Source organism: Rhinoderma darwinii, chromosome 5 (assembly GCF_050947455.1).
Source record: "Rhinoderma darwinii isolate aRhiDar2 chromosome 5, aRhiDar2.hap1, whole genome shotgun sequence".
In the NCBI taxonomy this organism is placed as follows: Eukaryota; Metazoa; Chordata; class Amphibia; order Anura; family Rhinodermatidae; genus Rhinoderma; species Rhinoderma darwinii.
In genome coordinates, this window is record NC_134691.1 from 4650917 (window position 1) to 4672245 (window position 21329).

Genomic DNA, 21329 nt, shown 5'->3' on the forward strand with positions numbered 1-21329 from the left:
GTTTTCCAACCAGGGTTCCCTGAGACCTTGGGTTACCTCTGAACCGGGTCAAGGGTTCTCCCACTTCTATATCGTAGAGAAGGCAAACCTTTTTCCATCTGCTCAAAGATCTTATGGGGGCAACCAAAGCAATCGACAAATCTTAGCGAGAATATAGTGGTATTCTCACTCCTAGACCAAGATTTTTTTATGGTAGAAATGGAAGAAGGGTTCCCCCGGAAGAGGAAATATTTTTCAGGACTTCACCCATGGTAATAAGGGAATCACTGGCTTAGAGTGTAACCCCATCCTCTGGAAGAAGTCACATTCAGCTGGGTCTAAACATTGTAGTTGATATATCCCATCACCAATGTCTATGGGGCCGCCAGATGCTTCCCTGACGCCTGATGTTGGGGGACCCATGGTGCCAACAGGAAAATAAACAAAAATATTTTTGACCAAATGGAGCCAAATCTAAAAAGTTTTTTGACCAAATGGAGCCAAATCTATGGAGGTTGAAGTAGAGAAAGTAGAGGATGACCAGAAACAAGGTGGATATGTTTGAACTGTAGTAAACCAAAACTGTTCCGTTTTTGGCAAAAAGTCGTAGAACATATTGCCTCGATTTATGGTCTTTCAGTGCAATTGCCCGTAAATAACTGTGTGTTGGGCCTGTGGGATTTTTCTCTGGGAACTTGGCAGACCACTATGTTTAGAAATGCTTTACTATATATTGCAAAATTCTGTATCGCCAAAAATTGGCTGGCCAAAAACTCTCCACAATTGGCAATTCGAAAGAAATTAGGAGCTGAGATAATTTTCTTTGAAACATGTGGTTATAGAAAGAACCTTGGTAGGTAAATAATATATCTTTATGAGTGTTGGCAAAATTAAAAATGTTAATTCCTTTTTTTTTCTTCTTCTCCGCTCTCCACTTCTCCATCTCCTCACCCTCTTTTGGGGTTGGGATTGGGGGTTAAGGGAAACAAAGTCGGAATGTTAAATCTTACTTTTTCTTCTGCAGATAATGTCTGAAGGACTGGTTTTGTATTAGGCTCCATGCACACGACCGTATTTTTCATCAGTAATTACGGACCCATTGATTTCTATTGGCCACGGACGCCTTTCAGTATTTTTACTGATGGGTGTTCGTGCTGAAAAAATGATAGAACCCGTCCTATTCTTGTCCGTTATATACGGCAAGGACTCTCCCATAGAAGTGTATGGGCGCTTCCATAAATACGAACGGCTACGGATGTGCATCCGTATACCATCTGTATTTATGGAAGCGTTGCTAAGCAACATGCTGATGACATCATTTGCACCCTCCCTCTTTTTTTTTTACGGATCCGTATATATGGATGCATACAGATGCGTATTTACGGACAGTGTTACGGGATAGATGAAAATACGGTCGTGTGCATGGGGCCTCAGCGGTTTTGCACATACAGTAGATCATTTCCCCTATTTCCTAAGCTTATAGTGGACATTATTTGAAATATAGTAAAATAGGAAAAAATGTATGGATATACAGGGGAGCGCTACTAATAAGTAAACGGGTAACAGTGGTAAATTCCTTGATTTATTAAATATAGGCAACGCGTTTCAACACAGGACATGTGTCTTCGTCAGGCCAAGGAAGAACAAATAGTGCAAAGAGACATCTTAAATAATAAGCCAAACATGATTAAAAAATCCACAGCAGCCTGAAAAAACCGCGAAAGCAAAGCTCATGGAGAGAACTGTCAGTGACGTCATATAAACAGATGTTAAATGCGGGACTCGCAATCCAGCCAAAAAACAACAAACAACATCACTAAGTGATCCTGCAATTAATACTGCATCATTTTGTTGATGCATGTAAAATGTCAGAACAAAGTCAAAATAAAAACGGGATACGCAATATTACATTATGCGCTGTGAAAATAAAAAAGCAGAGGAACACATTTAAAAGACAGCAGGAGAAACAATAAAGAGTTAAAATAACTCCGTAATATCTACGTGTGTCCTGGCTGAGTCCACAGGAGAAGCGCAGGCAGTGGAGGAATAAATCAAGCTGTTAGCGAACGGCACGAAAGAGTTCCATGTAGTTATGGCAACGGAGCAGAGACGGAGGCCGCAGAGGGCCAAAAAGAGAAAAAGAGCAAAACGAGGTAAACAGAACAAGATCTCCAGAGGGAGAAAAGAGTTGGAGGGACGGGAAAAGGATGGGTGAGTGAGCAAGGACATATAGGGGAGTTACAGATACCATGTAAATAGATAAGAGCACATATTAAAAAAGGATTAAATAGTTGAATAAAACAGTCGCAAGGATATTGTAAAAGGCTGATAAGTTATAAAATATGGCAAAATAAATTAAATACAATTTAGGAATGAAACACAGAATGAAAAAAAACAAAAAAAAACAAAAAAAAAAAACAAAAAACAAAAAAACAAAAACAAACATTTCGTTCAATTAATGAATAAAATAAATGTGCAATTAATAAATAAAAATAATAAATTGATGATCTCGTCACTACTGTGATGTAGTGACGAGACAAACTATGTTTCATAAATCCAATTTTCACATTAGATCTATGTTTATTGATCCTGCGTAATGTTTGGGACCTTCTGAACGTGATTGAGGGTTTGTCAGGGAGAATACCTTTCAGATATGGGTCGCTTTTCAGAATATGCCAGTGTTTTTTAATAATGTTCAAACATGCTTTGCTTCCGGAATTGTATGTAGTAATAAAAATCACGTTCAGAAGGTCCCAAACATTACGCAACCTTTTAGCACCCAGTAGATTGAGGAATATAGGCTTGAAAACACACAATACACTTCCTCCTATCAGTGGCTCTTTCCGCTGTGGACACCTGAGGTGCATGTGTTGCACCAATATCACACATGGTTGCAAAACCTTTATGTCCTCCACAACTAGTGAATCCTTCCCAATAAAATCATTCATCAACTGTAGCAATAATTTTGTAATATACTTGCTAAAATGTCCTTGTAATCTTCAATATGTGGGAAGAACCACACAACAACTAAGATGTAGGATCAATAAACATAGATCTAATGTGAAAATTGGATTTATGAAACATAGTTTGTCTCGTCACTACATCACAGTGCACAATAGTGATTTCAGCAATATCCTAGTCACCCCAATAGAATATATCCCCCCCTCATATGGCGATAGATTTACTAGATTGAAACAGAGAGAAAATTTCTGGATATTCAAGCTCTCCTGTTTACAACCCAGTGGCCTCAATGATTTATCGGAATCCTCACTGGATTAAACCCACTACACATCATATTGTTCTGTTTACATATGTTGAAGTATTTTTACTTCCCTATGTAATTTTTTGGCATTTTTTGTAATATTTATGAACTATGTATTATCAATGCATTATTATTATTATCATCAATTTATTATTTTTATTTATTAATTGCACATTTATTTTATTCATTAATTGAACGAAATGTTTGTTTTTGTTTTTTTGTTTTTTGTTTTTTTTTTTGTTTTTTTTTGTTTTTTTTCATTCTGTGTTTCATTCCTAAATTGTATTTAATTTATTTTGCCATATTTTATAACTTATCAGCCTTTTACAATATCCTTGCGACTGTTTTATTCAACTATTTAATCCTTTTTTAATATGTGCTCTTATCTATTTACATGGTATCTGTAACTCCCCTATATGTCCTTGCTCACTCACCCATCCTTTTCCCGTCCCTCCAACTCTTTTCTCCCTCTGGAGATCTTGTTCTGTTTACCTCGTTTTGCTCTTTTTCTCTTTTTGGCCCTCTGCGGCCTCCGTCTCTGCTCCGTTGCCATAACTACATGGAACTCTTTCGTGCCGTTCGCTAACAGCTTGATTTATTCCTCCACTGCCTGCGCTTCTCCTGTGGACTCAGCCAGGACACACGTAGATATTACGGAGTTATTTTAACTCTTTATTGTTTCTCCTGCTGTCTTTTAAATGTGTTCCTCTGCTTTTTTATTTTCACAGCGCATAATGTAATATTGCGTATCCCGTTTTTATTTTGACTTTGTTCTGACATTTTACATGCATCAACAAAATGATGCAGTATTAATTGCAGGATCACTTAGTGATGTTGTTTGTTGTTTTTTGGCTGGATTGCGAGTCCCGCATTTAACCCCTTAACGCACCATGACGTAACTGTACGTCATGGTGAGCAGTGAGTTCGCGCACCTTGACGTACAGTTACGTCATTGCTTTGACAGTTAACCGCCGCGCGGCGCTACACCGCAGCGGCGGTTAACTGTGCAGGGTGTCAGCCCTGCTCTCCCCGTTGCCGATCAGCGGCCTGTCGCCGCTGATATCGGCAGTTAACCCCTTAATTGCGGCGCTCGATTTTGAACGCCACAATTAAGGTCTTTAGTGCCGATCGGCAGCCCCCATGTGAAATCACGGGGGCTGGCGATGGTACCCATGGCAACCGGACGCCAGACAATGGCTTCCGGGTTGCCATGTACAGAAGCCTATGAGGACCACCCCGAGGGTGGACGTCGTAGGCTTCCTGTCAGTGTGACTGTCACGTCACAATGACAGTTGAAATGCATTACACTACGTGTGTAGTGTAATGTATTCCAGCAGCGATCAGAGCTGCAAGTCTAAGTGTCCCCTAGTGGGACAAGTGAAAAAAGTAAAAAAAAGAATAAAAATGTTTTAAAAAAAGTGTAAAAATAAAAGTTATAAGTGACATAAACAAGAACTGCTTTTTTTCCTATAATAAGTCTTTCATTATAGGAAAAAAAATGAGCACGTAAAAAAAAAGTACACATATTTGGTATCACCGCGTTCGTAACGACCCCAACTATAAAACTATAATATTATTTTTCCCGCACGGTGAACGCCGCAAAAAAAACAAACGAAAAACAATGCCAGAATCACTATTTTTTGGTCACCACCCCTCACAAAATATGTAATAAAAAGTGATCAAAAAGTCGCATGTACGCCAAAATTGTACCGATACAAACTACAACCCGTCCCGCAAAAAACAAGCCCTTACACAGCTTTTTTGACTGAAAAATAAAAAAGTTATGGCTCTCAGAATACGGTGACACAGAAAAGACATTATTTTCTAAATAAGTTATTTTATTGCGCAAACGCTGCAAAACATAAAAAAACGTATATACAAATGGTATCGCCGTAATCGTACCGACCCGCAGAATAAAGTATAATAGTCATTTATAGCCCAGGGTAAACGCTGTCAAAAATAAATAAAAATCATTGTCAGAATTGATGGTTTTTGGTCACCTTGCTTGCCGAAAAATTGAATAAAAAGTGATCAACAAAATCGCATGTACCCCAAAATGGTACCAATGAAAATTACAGATTTTCCCGCAACAAATAAGCCCTCACACGGCTCCGGTGGTGAAAAAATAAAAAAAGTTCCGGCTCCCAGATTATGGCGATGCAAAATGTGCAGAGCGTTCCAAAAGTGGATAAGATCGGGCGCCATTTATAAGTGCGACACTGGCCACATATCTGTGGATTATTATTTATTTACCCCATTATTATACCCTCTTATTATGCCCCTGATGTACTCTGCCCAGCCTACATGTGCCCCAACATTATAAACTGAAATACCAGCAAAACGCCAGAGCTACTACCAAGCAAAATATGCGCTCCAAAAGCCAAATGGCGTCCCTCCCTTCTGAGCCCTACAGCGTGCCCAAACAGCCGTTTATGTCCACCGATATGGCATCGTACCAAAAAATGGTACCAATAAAAACGACAACTCGTCCCGCAAAAAATAAGCCCCCACACCGCTCTATTGACAGAAAAATAAAAAAGTAGTGGCTCTTGGAAAGCGGAGAGGAAAAACGAAAAAGCAAAACATGAATCAGTTCGTAAAGGGTTAATTACTTTCTAATGAAAAAACATTTATGACCACATGTGGGGTATAGCCGTACTCGGGAGAAATTGCTTTACAAACGTTGGGGTGCATTTTCTCGTTTATCCTTTGTGAAATTGAAAAAATTCAACATTTTAGTGGAAATAATGTTGATATTAATTTTCACGGCCTAATTCTAATAAATTCTGCAAAAGACGTGTGGGGCCTAAATGCTCACTATACCCCTAGATAGATTCCTTAAGTGGTGTAGTTTCCCAAATGGGGTTACTTTTGTGGGGCTTCCACTGTTTCAGTCTCTCAGGGGCAAATTCGACATGACACCCAAAAACATTCCAGCTAAATTTGAGCTCCAAAAGCCAAATAGCGCTCCTTCCCTTCTAAGCCCCGGTGTGGGTCCAAACAGTAGTTTATTACCACATATGGGGTATTTACGTAATCAGGAGAAATTGTTTTACAAATGTTGGGGCGCTTTTTCTCCTTTATTCCTTGTAAAAATTAAAAATGGCTACCTTTTTTCAGAAAAAAAGTAGATTTTCATCTTCACATACTAATTCAAATAAATTTAGCAAAAAAACTGTGGGTTCAACATGCTAACTATACCCATAGATAAATTCCTTGAGGGGTATCGTTTCCAAAATGGGGTCACTATTGGGGGGTTTCCACGGTTTTCTTCCCTCCAGTGCATTGCAAACGCGACACGGCACTGAAAACTATTCCAGCAAAATCAGAAATCCAAAATCCAAATGGTGCTCCTTCTCTTCTGAGGCCTGCTGTGGGTCCAAACAGCAATTTATTACCACATATGGGGTATTGCTATAATCGGAAGACATTGCTTTACATATGTTGGGGTGTTTTTTCTACTTTATTCCTTGTAAAAATTTAAAATTTCCTAATTTATTCACAAAAAAAGTAGATTTTCACCTTCACATACTAATTCAAATAAATTTAGCAAAAAAACTGTGGGTTCAAAATGCTAACTATACCCATAGATAAATTCCTTGAGGGGTATAGTTTCCAAAATGGGGTCACTTTTGGGGTGTTTCCACTGTTTTGGCAGCACAAGACCTCTTCAAACCTGACATGGTACCTAAAATATATTCTAATAAAATAGAGGCCCAAAATCCACTAGGTGTTCCTTTGCTTCGGAGGCCGGTGTTTCAGTCCATGACCGCGCTAGGGCCACATGTGGGGTATTTCTAAAAACTGCAGAATCTGGGCAATAAATCTTGAGTTGCATTTCTTGGGTAAAACCTTCTGTGGTACAGAAAAAATTTATTACAAATGAATTTTTGAAGAAAAAAAATGAAATTTGTAAATTTCACCTCTACTTTGCTTTAATTCCTGTGAAACGCCTAAAGGGTTAAAATACTTTCTGAATGTGGTTTTGAATACTTTGATGGGTGCAGTTTTCAAAATGGGGTGATTTATGGTGACTTTCTAATATATAAGGCCCTCAAAGCCATTTCAGAACTGAACTGGTCCCTGAAAAAATAGCCTTTTGAAATTTTCTTGAAAATATGAGAAATTGCTGATAAAGTTCTAAGCCTTGTAACGTCCTAGAAAAATAAAAGAATGTTCAAAAAATGACGCAAACATAAAGTAGACATATGGGAAATATAAACTAGTATGTATTTTGTGTGGTATTACTATCTGTTTTACAAGTAAATACATTAAAATTTAGAAAAATGCTAATTTTTGCTAATTTTCTCTAAATCTTGGCGTTTCTTACAAATAAATATTGAATTTAATGACAAAATTTTTTCAGTATCATAAAGTACAACATGTCACGAGAAAACAATCCCAGAATCGCTTGGATAGGTAAAAGCATTCTGGAGTTATTACCACATAAAGTGACACATGTCAGATTGGCAAAAATGGGGCTGGTCCTGAAGGCCAAAACAGGCTTAGTCACTAAGGGGTTAACATCTGTTTATATGACGTCACTGACAGTTCTCTCCATGAGCTTTGCTTTCGCGGTTTTTTCAGGCTGCTGTGGATTTTTTAATCATGTTTGGCTTATTATTTAAGATGTCTCTTTGCACTATTTGTTCTTCCTTGGCCTGACGAAGACACATGTCCTGTGTTGAAACGCGTTGCCTATATTTAATAAATCAAGGAATTTACCACTGTTACCCGTTTACTTATTAGTAGCGCTCCCCTGTATATCCATACATTTTTTCCTATTTTACTATTACATTACGGTACCACGCTTCCATGATACCGGCATCTGGATTGGGGAGCAGCAGCTATTTGTTTCATTCTTACATGCTCACATCAGTGTTGTACCTGATTTGTACAACTTGTTAAGGTGAGCGCGATCACCTATTTTTACTCTTTTCAACCTTTTCCATCAGGTTTATCTTGCACCATGTGGCGCTGTGTACCCTTTTTTTTCCTTTAGGTTTATTATTTGAAATATGATATTTTACAAGTTGTTTTGTATCTATAGTAGATATGTTTTGAAATAAACGAAAATTATAAAAAAAAAAAGAAAGAGAAATGTACGTAGTTAACCTCCCTCCTGTGAGGTCCTATAGGCCCGATCTCAGGCGCTGATTTGGTCTTGTTTAGAGAAGGTGCCAAGCCGGAATTATGTGATGCGTTGTTCATGCTGCCCGTTTGGCCCATCTAAACCCAGCAGTTATTTTTAAAGCTTGTCTAGTGCCACTTAATATACTTTGTCCCCATTTCTGAAAATTGTCAGAATCTGTCTTAGTCGTAATAGAAAAAGATGTTGTCACCTGGGTACATCAAAGAGAGTGTAACGCCATCTCACTTTTTTAAATATTAAAAATCAAGCTAAAATAGCAGAGAATGCAAACACATTGTCCGTTGACATGTCACCGTGTCAGCCAATCACTGGCCACGGCAGTGACGTGTTGTCAAAAGTGACATCACTGTTGTGCACAGCTGTTGGCTGCCATAGTCACATGGTGCGAGACTACACACGCTGCAATGGAAGCAGCTGGGGTCACCCCTGATGACAGATGTTAAAGGAAAATATTAAAATGTAAATGTAATTGAACTAGAATTTCTTTTACAGTTTTACCTTGATTTTTAGGAGTCAAAAGACATTTTAAAAGGGTTTTCCTGGAACTAAAAAATGTAGCAAACGGCAGTAAAGTAAAGTAAAAAACCCATAAAAAAACATGAACTCACCTGTTCAATCCCCGTTGCTCCAGCGATCCCAGCCGGTCTCTGTTGACTTCCCAGCAGCAATGACCTGCCGTTCTTGCACTTGACCGCTGCAGCCAATCAGCGCCTCAGCGGTAATGCTAGCTAGAATGGCACGTCACCGCTGAGTCCAGTGATTGGCTAAGGGGTCAAGTACAAGAAAGGCACGTCATTGCTGCAGCATGTCAACAGAGACCGGTAGGAATACCACAGTGGCAGCGCTGGAGCGGCATGGATTGAACAGTTGAGTATATGTTTTTTGTGGGTTTCTTTATACACTTTCCTGCTGTTTGCTCATTTTGCATTAGATCCCAGAAAACCCTTTTAAGGGCTCATGCGCACCAGTGTATTACAGCTCCATACGAGTGGTACAGTGGTATTGTAGGCTATAATGTTCTGCAGTAGACGAAGGTCTCTAAAAACATCACATTTTCAGCTCTTGGGTAGAGTTTTCTTTGTAGAATTTTTTCTTAAACATTGATTTTGATTAATATTAATCTTTTACTAAAAAAAATGGTCGACATTTTTACCTTTCTGTTAACCTTCCATTATATTCACACCGTTGATATTATAATTAATGTTATTCACTGCGCCCTGTTCGCATTGGATCTTTTTTACAAATGATCCATTATGATGACATCACACCCGGAGACAAATTTAAAAAGAGATTTTGCATGGAACTACTGCCGATTTTTGTACACATGCCTTCTGGATTTTGCCATCATCTTGCTCCTTTTGGTATTGTCGCTTGTTATTTGTAGTTCGACCACCTTGTTATTGACCCCTGACTCGTCTCCTGCTTATGTCTAGGTTTTTTCCTTTGGCTTTTCACACCATTGTCCTGTCTCTTGGTATTAACCCTTGAATTTGTTGTGACTCCTCTCCTGCACGTTGTCCATGCGCTACCCCTGCCAACTGGTGACTACTTTGGGGACCATGACCTGGTAATCTAACTGGGAAAGACCATACCCTCTTGCTGAGGGTTTTCAGTTGAAGAATGGGGAGATTTCTAACACTCCGCACCCCAGTGCAGCCAAACCGATTTAGGCATAAGGATCCACTAATGAGAGCTGTATGGATATAATTAATTGTTTGATATAGATAATAAACGTAGATGATAACTTTAACTCAAGTATAGAAGAATCAATACCTGACTACCTAGTGGATACTGATCCCCCTAACAGCTGGGAGAACAGCCCAGCTAGTAGTCGGCAGGATGGTAATGCAGGTAAGGCAAAACAATTGGCAGTTGAAGGGGTTTCTATAATCAGGAAGACGGATAGAATAATTTGTCGCCAAGACCGCCTCAACCGAATGGTTTGCTGTCAACTTGGTGACAGGGTTTGGCATGTGGTGGAACGAGTGGATAAATTACTGGGAGGGGCAGCTGTCGTGGTCCATGTGGGTACCAACAAAAGAATACATGGTAGGTGGATGAGCCGTAAGAATAATTTTAAAGAACCGGGCTAGAAGCTGAAGGGAAGGACCTCCAAGGTTGTATTCTCAGGAATACTGCCTGTGCCATGCGCATCACAGGAAAGACAGCGGGAGCTCAGGGAATTAAATGCATGGCTTAAGTCTTGGTGTAGAGGAGAAGGCTTTAGGTTCCTAGAACACTGGGCAGACTTTTCATTGGGGTACAAACTGTATTCTGTAGATGATTTGCACGTAAAAGGAAAGGGGTTCGCTGTGCTGGGGGAGAGAATTCTATGAAGATCATGTATGTATGTGAGAAGTGATATGAAGGTGGTGATGTTTGTCTTTATGTATGTGAGAAGTGATATGAAGGTGGTGATGTATGTCTGTTTGTGAGAAGTTATATAAAGGTGGTGATGTATGTCTGTATGTGAGAAGTGATATGAAGGTGATGGTGTATGTCAGTTTGTAAGAAGTGATATAAAGGCTGTGGTGTATGTATGTATGTATGTGAGAACTGATATGAAGGTGTTGTCAGTATGTGAGAAGTGATATGAAGGTGGTGATGAATGTCTGTATGTATGTGAGAAGTGATATGAAGGTGGTGATGTATGTCTGTATGTGAGAAGTGATATGAAGGTGATGGTGTATGTATCTGACAAGTGATATGAAGGCGGTGGTGTATGTCTGTATGTGAGAAGTGATATGAAGATCATGTATATATGTGAGAAGTGATATGAAGGTGGTGTCTGTATATGAGAAGTGATATGAAGGTGGTGATGTATGTCTTTATGTATGTGAGAAGTGATATGAAGGTGGTGATGTATGTCTGTATGTGAGAAGTGATATAAAGGTGGTCATGTATGTCTGTATGTGAGAAGTGTTATGAAGGCGATGGTGTATGTATGTGAGAAGTGATATGAAGGCGGTGGTGTATGTCTGTATGTGAGAAGTGATATAAAGGTGGTGATTAGAGATGAGCGAACCGGGACAACCGAACCCAGTTTCGGTCCGAACATCGGGAAAAGTTCGGTTCGCAGCGAATCCGAACTTCACCGGGTTCGGCCGAACACGTTTTGACCGAACTCGGCGGAGATAGTCACTGTCCAGGGTTCTGAAAGAGTTAAACGATCGGCAGTAACTGTTTCAGCACCCTGGACAGTGACTTCCGATCACAATATACATCAACGTGTAAAAAAAATAGAAGTTCCTACTTACCGATAACACCCTGCTTCTTCCTCCAGTCCGACCTCCCGGGATGAGGATTCAGTCCAAGTGACCGCTGCAGCCAATCACAGGCCAATCACAGGCTGCAGCCAATCACAGGCCAATCCCAGGCTGCAGCGGTCACATGGACTGCCGCGTCATCCAGGGAGGTCGGGCTGGATGTCAAGAGAGGGACGCGTCACCGTTGTCTTGGTGACGCGTCCCTCTCAAGGTGTTATTGAGGACAGGAGTGGAGGAGAGGTAACAGACTGAGAGCTACGTAATGGTAAGAGCAGAGTTCACAGCAGCACAGAATATTTCAGGAGAGGAGCGTGCAGATGTTGAGGAGTGTATGACGCTGACTGGTCATTGATTGATGGGTGAGAAGGATCTGGGTGTAATAATCTGCAGGCATAATATGTCCTAGGGGGAGCTACACTGGGGGGGTCACTTGTTGAGAAGGATCTGGGTGTAATAATCTGCATGCATCATATGTCCTAGGGGGCACTACACTGGGGGAGTCACTTGTTGAGAAGGATCTGGGTGTACTTGTAGATCATAAACTAAATAACAGCACAATGTCAATCAGCTGCTTCAAAGGCCAGCAAGATATTGTCATGTATTAAAAGAGGCATGGACTCGCGGGACAGGGATGTAATATTACCACTTTACAAAGCATTAGTGAGGCCTCATCTAGAATAAGCAGTTCAGTTTTGGGCTCCAGTTCATAAAAAGGATGAAATATACAAAGAGCAACGAAGCTAATTAGGGGCATGGAGAGTCTAAGTTATGAGGAAAGCTTAATAGAATTAAACCTATTTAGTCTTGAAAAGAGACGACTAAGGGGGGACATGATTAACTTATATAAATATATGAATGGCACATACAAAAAATATGGTGAAATCCTGCTCTATGTAAAACCCCCTCAAAAAACAAGGGGGCGCTCTCTCCGTCTGGGGAAAAAAAGGTTCAATCTGCAGAGGCGACAAGGCTTCTTTACTGTGAGAACAGTGAATCTATGGAATAGTCACCGCAGGAGCCGTCACAGCAAGGACAGGAGATGCTGAGAAAAAAGGCAAAGATAATTTCCTAGAGCGAAAAAATATTAGCTCCTACGTGTAGAAATGTTACCTTCCCTTTTCCCATCCCTTGGTTGAACTTTATGGATATGTGTCTTTTTTCAACCGTACAAACTATGTAACTATAAGAAAACAAAAATATTGGCACCTGGATATAAAAGTTTCTCTTGTATTTCTGAGTCTATTTTTTTTAACAAGTTGTCAGAGTTGTTCTCGGTGGAGTTCTGCCAAGCCATACTGTTGACTGAAAGGGAAATTTTAAATATTCAAGAAGCCTTAAGGATTAGTTTAGTTGGATGCAATGCAACAATTTTCCTGTACGAGTGAGAAGGCAAAATAGTAATAAAGTTTCAAGTGTCATATTTTTTATATAAGGAACTGCGTTGGGATGTGCAAGAAATTATTTCTTTATTTTGTCTTTTAACCTTCCATATTAATATATATTTTTTTATCTTATTACATATTTATGTAACTAATATGGTGTTCAGCCTGGTGGAAGTCCATACAGAACACAACACACCAACGTTTCAAGACCTTTCTTAAAGTGTGCCTGTACGTTCATAAAATGTTGACATGTCATCGCGACATGTCAGAGGTTTTAATCGGCGACGGTAAAATGAAGCGGCAGAAGAGCTCACCTGAGCTCACCTCAGCTGCTTTTCTGATTGGCTCTGCTCAGATTTCCTCGGGAAACCGGACGAGCGGTGTACGGGCTCAATAGAAAGTCTATGAGTCTATACACCACTCACTCAACCATCCGAGGAAACCCAAACAGAGCCAATTAGAAACAAAGCGGCTCAGCGCTCACCTGAGCGCTTCTGGCACTTTGTTTTAGCAATCAGAGGGGGTCTGAGTGTTCGCACCCCCACCGATCAAAACTTCTTAAATGTCACAATGACATGTTAAAAGTTACAGGTGACTCTTTAATTAATAACAGGGTGTTGCAGGAACTCACACTTAAGATAGCAGCCCTCAGACCGGGGTCCGGAATTTCGACTCAGCAAGGGTTCCTACCAAGTCAGGCTGCGCCAAAGTTTCTACAGGTTCTGCAACCTGTGCCAACCGTGCAGCTATGGGACGCAGAGGAGCTACCACACAGCTTGCCCTGTTAAGTTTAGGGTACACCAATCACTTTTAAGGGAGGAATGAACTTCACTTTCGTAGCTCATGATGGTCACTATGCCACTACCTACCACATTTCTTTGCCATGACTAAGAGCACGGTACGTGCTTGAAACGCGTAGGCCAGGGTAACCACCCAGAACTACCATATATCTTGGGACTGCGTCTCCCGTTATTTCTAACCTTATTTCCCCAATAAAGGTGGGAACACTTCTTCCTTTTTAAATCAAAGCACGACTCAGCGCTGGATCATTTTCTCTTTTTCTCCATTACATACCGCCAGCCGTAGCGGGGATCCGAGCGGCAAGTCCGGAGACGCATCAGACCGGTGAGCTGGAGGTTTCCTCCCTTTCTATACTATATGCCACTACCTACTCGGATCCCAATTTCTTCGGTCATGTACGTGTAATGTGTGTGTTGCATACCATTTACACCACAACAAGAGAACGGTCCCAGACAACGGGGTGACACACCCAAACTGTCGTTTGTTCAAGGCCCTAAATGGGGGTACCATTTGTTTAGGGACCGCTGAAGATGACCACAGTTGCAATAACAACAGAAATATCACAACAGTATTTTGTAGATAAATTACTGCTTGACATGACACATCTACAACTTTTCTCTACACGCGTCCTTACTGCTCAAGAGGAGAAGGCGGTATGATTCTGGAAGTTGTTGCCCTACTAGTCCACTTCTTCTAGCAGTTTCAGGCCCCATAGCAAGTTCCAACCGGGACAACAACTCTCACTGTCCCCACCTCACTGTCTAAACGGTCTCTAGAGCACTGACTATCTGCTAACTCTCTACACGCAGCAGGTCCCAATCCCTGCAACTCCGGTCACCACCACATTGGCCCGCAATCTGCTGCCACCTCTTAATTATAACTTATGTGCCCTCTATTTTCCTTCTTGCGACCCAACGCTTTGGTTCACAAGCTACTCCTCACCCTGCATCTGAGGGAAAGATCTTCTTCAACCCTTCAAGCCCAGGGCATCCAACATGACGCCCTGCTAAGCTACCTTATTGTTGCCAGAGCTGATCGTACGATGACCTCCTTCCTCTTGCACCAGCAACAGGTACAAAACACACCAGGGAGGAGACAGAACGAAGGGGAGGAAGACAAACAGAGAACAGCACATAAAGACAAAAAACACAGGAGATGTGGGCACAGTCCGATTTAAAGGGTTTGTGTAACCCCTTACTGTAGGGGGGGTTAGGGGTGAAGAACGAGGAGATTTCTCAGATTACACTCCACAGATTAGCCAGCGCCAATTTTCGGTTCAAAGGATCCACTTTTCTAGGAAGAATCGCAACTTATGGACATAAAGGTTTCTGGAGTTTCTCGGCACTGGAGAAGGGATCATGAGAGCGGACATTTCTCTGGACTTTGTCTCTTATTCCTTTGAGGAACATTATAGTCAGCCTCTTCCCAGCCCAAAGTGGCTGCATGAAGGGAGCAAAAGATGTTATATAACTGCCGAGTTAAACAATAGTGATAAAATTGTCCAAAGACTTAGTGTCATTTAAAGGGTATTTGGTTTCCAAGGGAGATCAAATGTGGCTGGTATGGAGGTGCCATCAAGTAGAAGACAGGTATGCTTTAAAATAGGAGTTGCTGATAATGCAATACCTTAATCTTGAGGTTAAAGACGTTCTTTGCTGCTTATTTTTAATCTACGTCCCAAGTTGTAGTTTTTGGATCAGTAAAATGACCTTGAGTCCTTGTCAAAACACAATTCTAGACATGGGCTAATCCACACTGAACGACGACCGAGAGCCAAGCCTTGTTATTATGCCGGATGTCTGTCTCTCTGTGTCAGGGCTGTCATTTATAAATACCATAGTAGGATTTGATGGAATATAATCGATGGCATTGTGCACCACGGTCTCCTTGGTGACACTGAATTTCTCTGTAAATCAATTTTTCATTTTCTTGTCCCTGATCATCATAAAATTGATTAAGATATAGCAGTAAATGAGGGAAGGAGGAACAGTAACTTATCAAGAGGAGACCAAAAGGGTAACGAGATCTTAATACCCAATCTTTTACTAGAATTGCCTTTGAAAGCAAATTTGCAGCCGTCCTTGTTCCTTGTATTCGATTCATTTAACTTACAGCTACAAGTGGAATACAACATTTTAAACAACGACATACGTTATAGATTAGAGAAAAAACATTCCATCTGACTGCAGCTCAATGACAGAAAAATCTAAGTCAGAACAAGACTTTCTTTAAATTCCTCTCAGTTGCCCAGTTTGTAGTCCAAGAGTCCAAAGACCATCATAAAATAGCCAAAAACCTTTACGTGACCTGCAAAGAAGCCTAAGAAATTATATTCCGAAATAGACGCTGGCAGAGGGGCATTGTAAATTTTTTAATAATATTGGTAGAGAAAATCCATGCCATTCACCATTACGTCGAATTATTCATTAATTGCATGACAAGTAAAAGCAGTGCGGATGTGGAGCTCAAGCCTACGGCTGTTTCGCGTGTGCCCACGCCTTAGTGATCAACTCCTTAAGGACAAAAAACAATTTTGGCTTTAAAAAGTTTTTACCCACCATATACATTTATCACCTATTTATTTGCGTCGGTCCTATAAGAACAGCTGCCTGCATGTTTGACTACAATCGTGAAAGTGAGGAGGAGGGGGGAACCCGAGACCCCTGTTCTGGTGACTTTTTTAGACCGCGATCTGCATTGATTACGTTGCAGAAAAGATTAAAGTAGTTTAACATTCCTAAAAGGTTTATTCAAGGCACAAGGCTTGTGCTCAACCAGGGGTGACCATAGAGAACTTGCCCACTAAAATATCCCCCCACTAGTGTCCAAATTTTACCATTAATGGTGAGCTATTAGAAGCATTAGCACAGAACCTTACATTAAATCTCATTTAAAGAAGGAAACTCTGTAATTTACCCTTTACATGCTATGTGCACTCATTTTCAGATACGTATCTATCTATGTAGGAGAAGTTCAGGCTGCACTATACTATTGGCTGATTTCTGTGTTACTTATTTTATTTTCTACGCCTGTTTTTTCAGACATTTCTGCTTGCGAAGCTGCAGGTTCAGAGCTCAGTGGGTGTTCCCTGTGAACCTGTCCCTCCAGGGTGCTGGTGTCTTCTCGACTCCCTCTATCAACCTGACATGGCCGTGTAAGCTCGGATTTTTAACAGAAAATGCAATTCAGAATCTGCAACCTTTTTATCTTCCATGCTAATCTCATATAAAATCATGCACAACTTTTTCATGTGCTCAAATTTGCATTATTTTTAATAGAAAATTCTATCAGCTACCTAAAATGTGATTGTGGAAATACCCCTTTAACAGTGGCAACCACCAGTACCCGAATTATGACTGCTACAGACCCATCCAATAACAATGACGAATGCAAAAACCACAATCATTGACCGCCACAAGCTCCAAATAATAGCGACTGTCAAAGGCCCCTCTAATAACTGTGAGACCCATAAAACCTCAATAATAGGCCCTGCCACAGACCCATAATAATAATGACGTATTTAAATCCTTGTATATAGGAGGCAGTATTATAGTAGTTATATTCTTGTATATAGGAGGCAGTATTATAGTAGTTATATTCTTGTATATAGGGGCAGTATTATAGTAGTTATATTCTTGTATATAGGAGGCAGTATTATAGTAGTTATATTCTTGTATATAGGGGCAGTATTATAGTAGTTATATTCTTGTATATAGGGGGCCGTATTATAGTAGTTATATTCTTGTATATAGGGGGCAGTATTATAGTAGTTATATTCTTGTATATAGGAGCAGTATTATAGTAGTTATATTCTTGTATATAGGGACAGTATTATAGTAGTTATATTCTTGTATATAGGGGCAGTATTATAGTAGTTATCTTCTTGTATATAGGGGGCCGTATTATAGTAGTTATATTCTTGTATATAGGGGGCAGTATTATAGTAGTTATATTCTTGTATATAGGGGGCAGTATTATAGTAGTTATATTCTTGTATATAGGGGGCAGTATTATAGTAGTTATATTCTTGTATATAGGGACAGTATTATAGTAGTTATATTCTTGTATATAGGGGGCAGTATTATAGTAGTTATATTCTTGTAAATAGGGAGCAGTATTATAGTAGTTATATTCTTGTATATAGGGGCAGTATTATAGTAGATATATTCTTGTATATAGGGGGCAGTATTATAGTAGTTATATTCTTGTATATAGGAGGCAGTATTATAGTAGTTATATTCTTGTATATAGGGGCAGTATTATAGTAGTTATATTCTTGTATATAGGAGGCAGTATTATAGTAGTTATATTCTTGTATATAGGGGCAGTATTAAAGTTATATTCTTATATATAGGAGCAGTATTATAGTAGTTATATTCTTGTATATAGGAGCAGTATTATAGTAGTTATATTCTTGTATATAGGAGGCAGTATTATAGTAGTTTTATTCTTGTATATAGGGGCAGTATTAAAGTTATATTCTTATATATAGGAGCAGTATTATAGTAGTTATATTCTTGTATATAGGAGCAGTAATATAGTAGTTATATTCTTGTATATAGGGGCAGTGTTATAGTAGTTATATTCTTGTATATAGGAGGCAGTATTATAGTAGTTATATTCTTGTATATAGGGGCAGTATTATAGTAGTTATATTCTTGTATATAGGAGCAGTATTATAGTAGTTATATTCTTGTATATAGGGGCAGTATTATAGTAGTTATATTCTTGTATATAGGAGTAGTATTATAGTAGTTATATTCTTGTATATAGGAGCAGTATTATAGTAGTTATATTCTTGTTTATAGGAGCAGTATTATAGTAGATATATTCTTGTATATAGGAGCAGTATTATAGTAGTTATATTCTTGTATATAGGGGCAGTATTATAGTAGTTATATTCTTGTATATAGGAGCAGTATTATAGTAGTTATATTCTTGTATATAGGAGCAGTATTATAGTAGTTATATTCTTGTATATAGGAGCAGTATTATAGTAGATATATTCTTGTATATAGGAGCAGTATTATAGTAGTTGTATTCTTGTATATAGGGGCAGTATTATAGTAGTTATATTCTTGTATATAGGGGCAGTATTATAGTAGTTATATTCTTGTATATAGGGACAGTATTATAGTAGTTATATTCTTGTATATAGGGAGCAGTATTATAGTAGTTATATTCTTGTATATAGGAGGCAGTATTATAGTATTTATATTCTTGTATATAGGGGGCAGTATTATAGTAGTTATATTCTTGTATATAGGGGCAGTATTATAGTAGTTATATTCTTGTATATAGGAGGCAGTATTATAGTAGTTATATTCTTGTATATAGGAGCCAGTATTATAGTAGTTATATTATCGTATATAGGGGCAGTATTCTAGTAGTTATATTCTTGTACATAGGGGCAGTATTATAGTAGTTATATTCTTGTATAGAGGAGCAGTATTATAGTAGTTATATTCTTGTATATAGTGGGCAGTATTATAGTAGTTATATTCTTGTACATAGGGGCAGTATTATAGTAGTTATATTCTTGTATATAGGAGCAGTATTATAGTAGTTATATTCTTGTATATAGTGGGCAGTATTATAGTAGTTATATTCTTGTATATAGGGGCAGTATTATAGTAGTTCTATTCTTGTATATAGGAGCAGTATTATAGTAGTTATATTCTTGTATATAGAGGCAGTATTATAGTAGTTATATTCCTATATATAGGACCAGTATTATAGTAGTTATATTCTTGTATATAGGAGCAGTATTATAGTAGTTATATTCTTGTATATAGGGGGCAGTATTATAGTAGTTATATTCTTGTATATAGGAGGCAGTAGTATAGTAGTTATATTCTTGTATATAGGGAGCAGTATTATAGTAGTTCTATTCTTCTATATAGGAGGCAGTAGTATAGTAGTTATATTCTTGATATAGGAGCAGTATTATAGTAGTTATATTCTTGTATATAGGAGGCAGTAGTATAGTAGTTATATTCTTGTATATAGGAGCAGTATTATAGTAGTTATATTCTTGTATATAGGAGGCATTATTATAGTAGTTATATTTTTGTTATATAATAGCTAAATAGTTATCCATAGAGGACAGTTTTATAATAGTTAGATGTTATCCATAGGCGGCAGCATTATTATTAATTTTTTAATGTCTAGTATTTACTAATAAAATAATTTTCCATTAAATTGTGGAAACTAAAACACACAATGAATTATCTCTGTTATTCTCTTTTTTTCTATTTCACCCTGTAAACATTGCCCTCAGTTCTGGAGATGTTATGTACAGTTGTTTTCTGAAATTATTTCAGTATTTTTATGTTGTTTTTTCCTTCGATATATTTTATACATTTGACATTGATTTAATATGCACCTGCTTTTCTTTTCTTTTTGTCTTTTCTTTTTTCTTTAAAATATAACCTTTAAAAAAAGGTAATATAAATTTGCTTCCATTCATCTATTATCAGAAGTTCTCTTGTTCTTGAGCTGTAAGCGCAGTATTAAGGGCGGCTAAAAGCACACAGCTAGATCTTTTTTACCTGACTGCTGAAGTACTGGCCAAACATCGAGAGGAAATACTCTTAGATGTGACATTTTATGTTTGACTATTGTGTGTACATTGACTAGAGGGACATGAGTTATGCGTTGATTTAGGTTCCATGTTTAACTAGTGAAATTGTTTTTAATGTCTATTGAAATATTTGAATGCCTATGATGATTTATAATCCAAAAACATATCTTATTTTGACATTTAGGAAGAATATGGGTAAAGTTCTGTAGAAGACCTTGGGGCTTATTGTGGCGATAGACCATCCGTAGACAAGCAGAGGAGCATGGGAGTGGAGGAACAAGGTTATAGAGACCAGCACAAACTTGTACGAACTGAAATAGATTGGAACTTTAAAAAAAAAAAAAAAAGTTTTGTTAAGAACAATTATTCATATAGTCCCCTTGTACATATCCATAAAGTGGATCTGTTTTGAAATCTATCAACCTCTACTGTGCCTTCATGTGCCTTCATTTTCATACAGAAGCACATGGAGGTCTTTTCTCATTATTTCATATGAAAGGGAATGGGAAAAAAATGGTGGCATATTCCATCGAATGCCGTGTTGTGGCGGTTCTCTCCCTTAGAATCCCAGCTTCTAGTACTAATACACTGCCATACGAAGGCACCATATTGCGGTAGATGGAGTGCCTATATCTCCAGAATATGGAGCCATAGGGACTTTGTCCACAGGGCTTTGGTGTCTGCATGAGAACTGACTTTATCCGATTATCAATGATGACTCAATGAGGTTTCCTTGAGCAACGATGTTGCGATCAACAATGAGCCCATAAGCAACTTGTTGTAATTTGTCCTGCCAGTCCAGCTTTGCATTGTTCCTCACAGGTCTCTGAGCTTGGAGAAAATGGAAGCATTTAATCTCCGCTTTCCACTTAAATGTACAATTTCTTAATATTAATTAACTTAA

The 21329-nt window shown here is 38.7% G+C and overlaps 1 long non-coding RNA gene across 1 annotated transcript; it reads left to right on the forward strand.

The window, feature by feature from the left end:
• Positions 1–3638: 3638 nt before the first annotated feature.
• On the forward strand, positions 3639–21161 carry LOC142652298 (uncharacterized). The gene is made up of 3 exons (XR_012847788.1): positions 3639–3885; positions 16884–16996; positions 20610–21161. It is a non-coding gene; the product is annotated as an uncharacterized LOC142652298 (long non-coding RNA).
• The last annotated feature ends 168 nt before the right edge of the window (positions 21162–21329 follow it).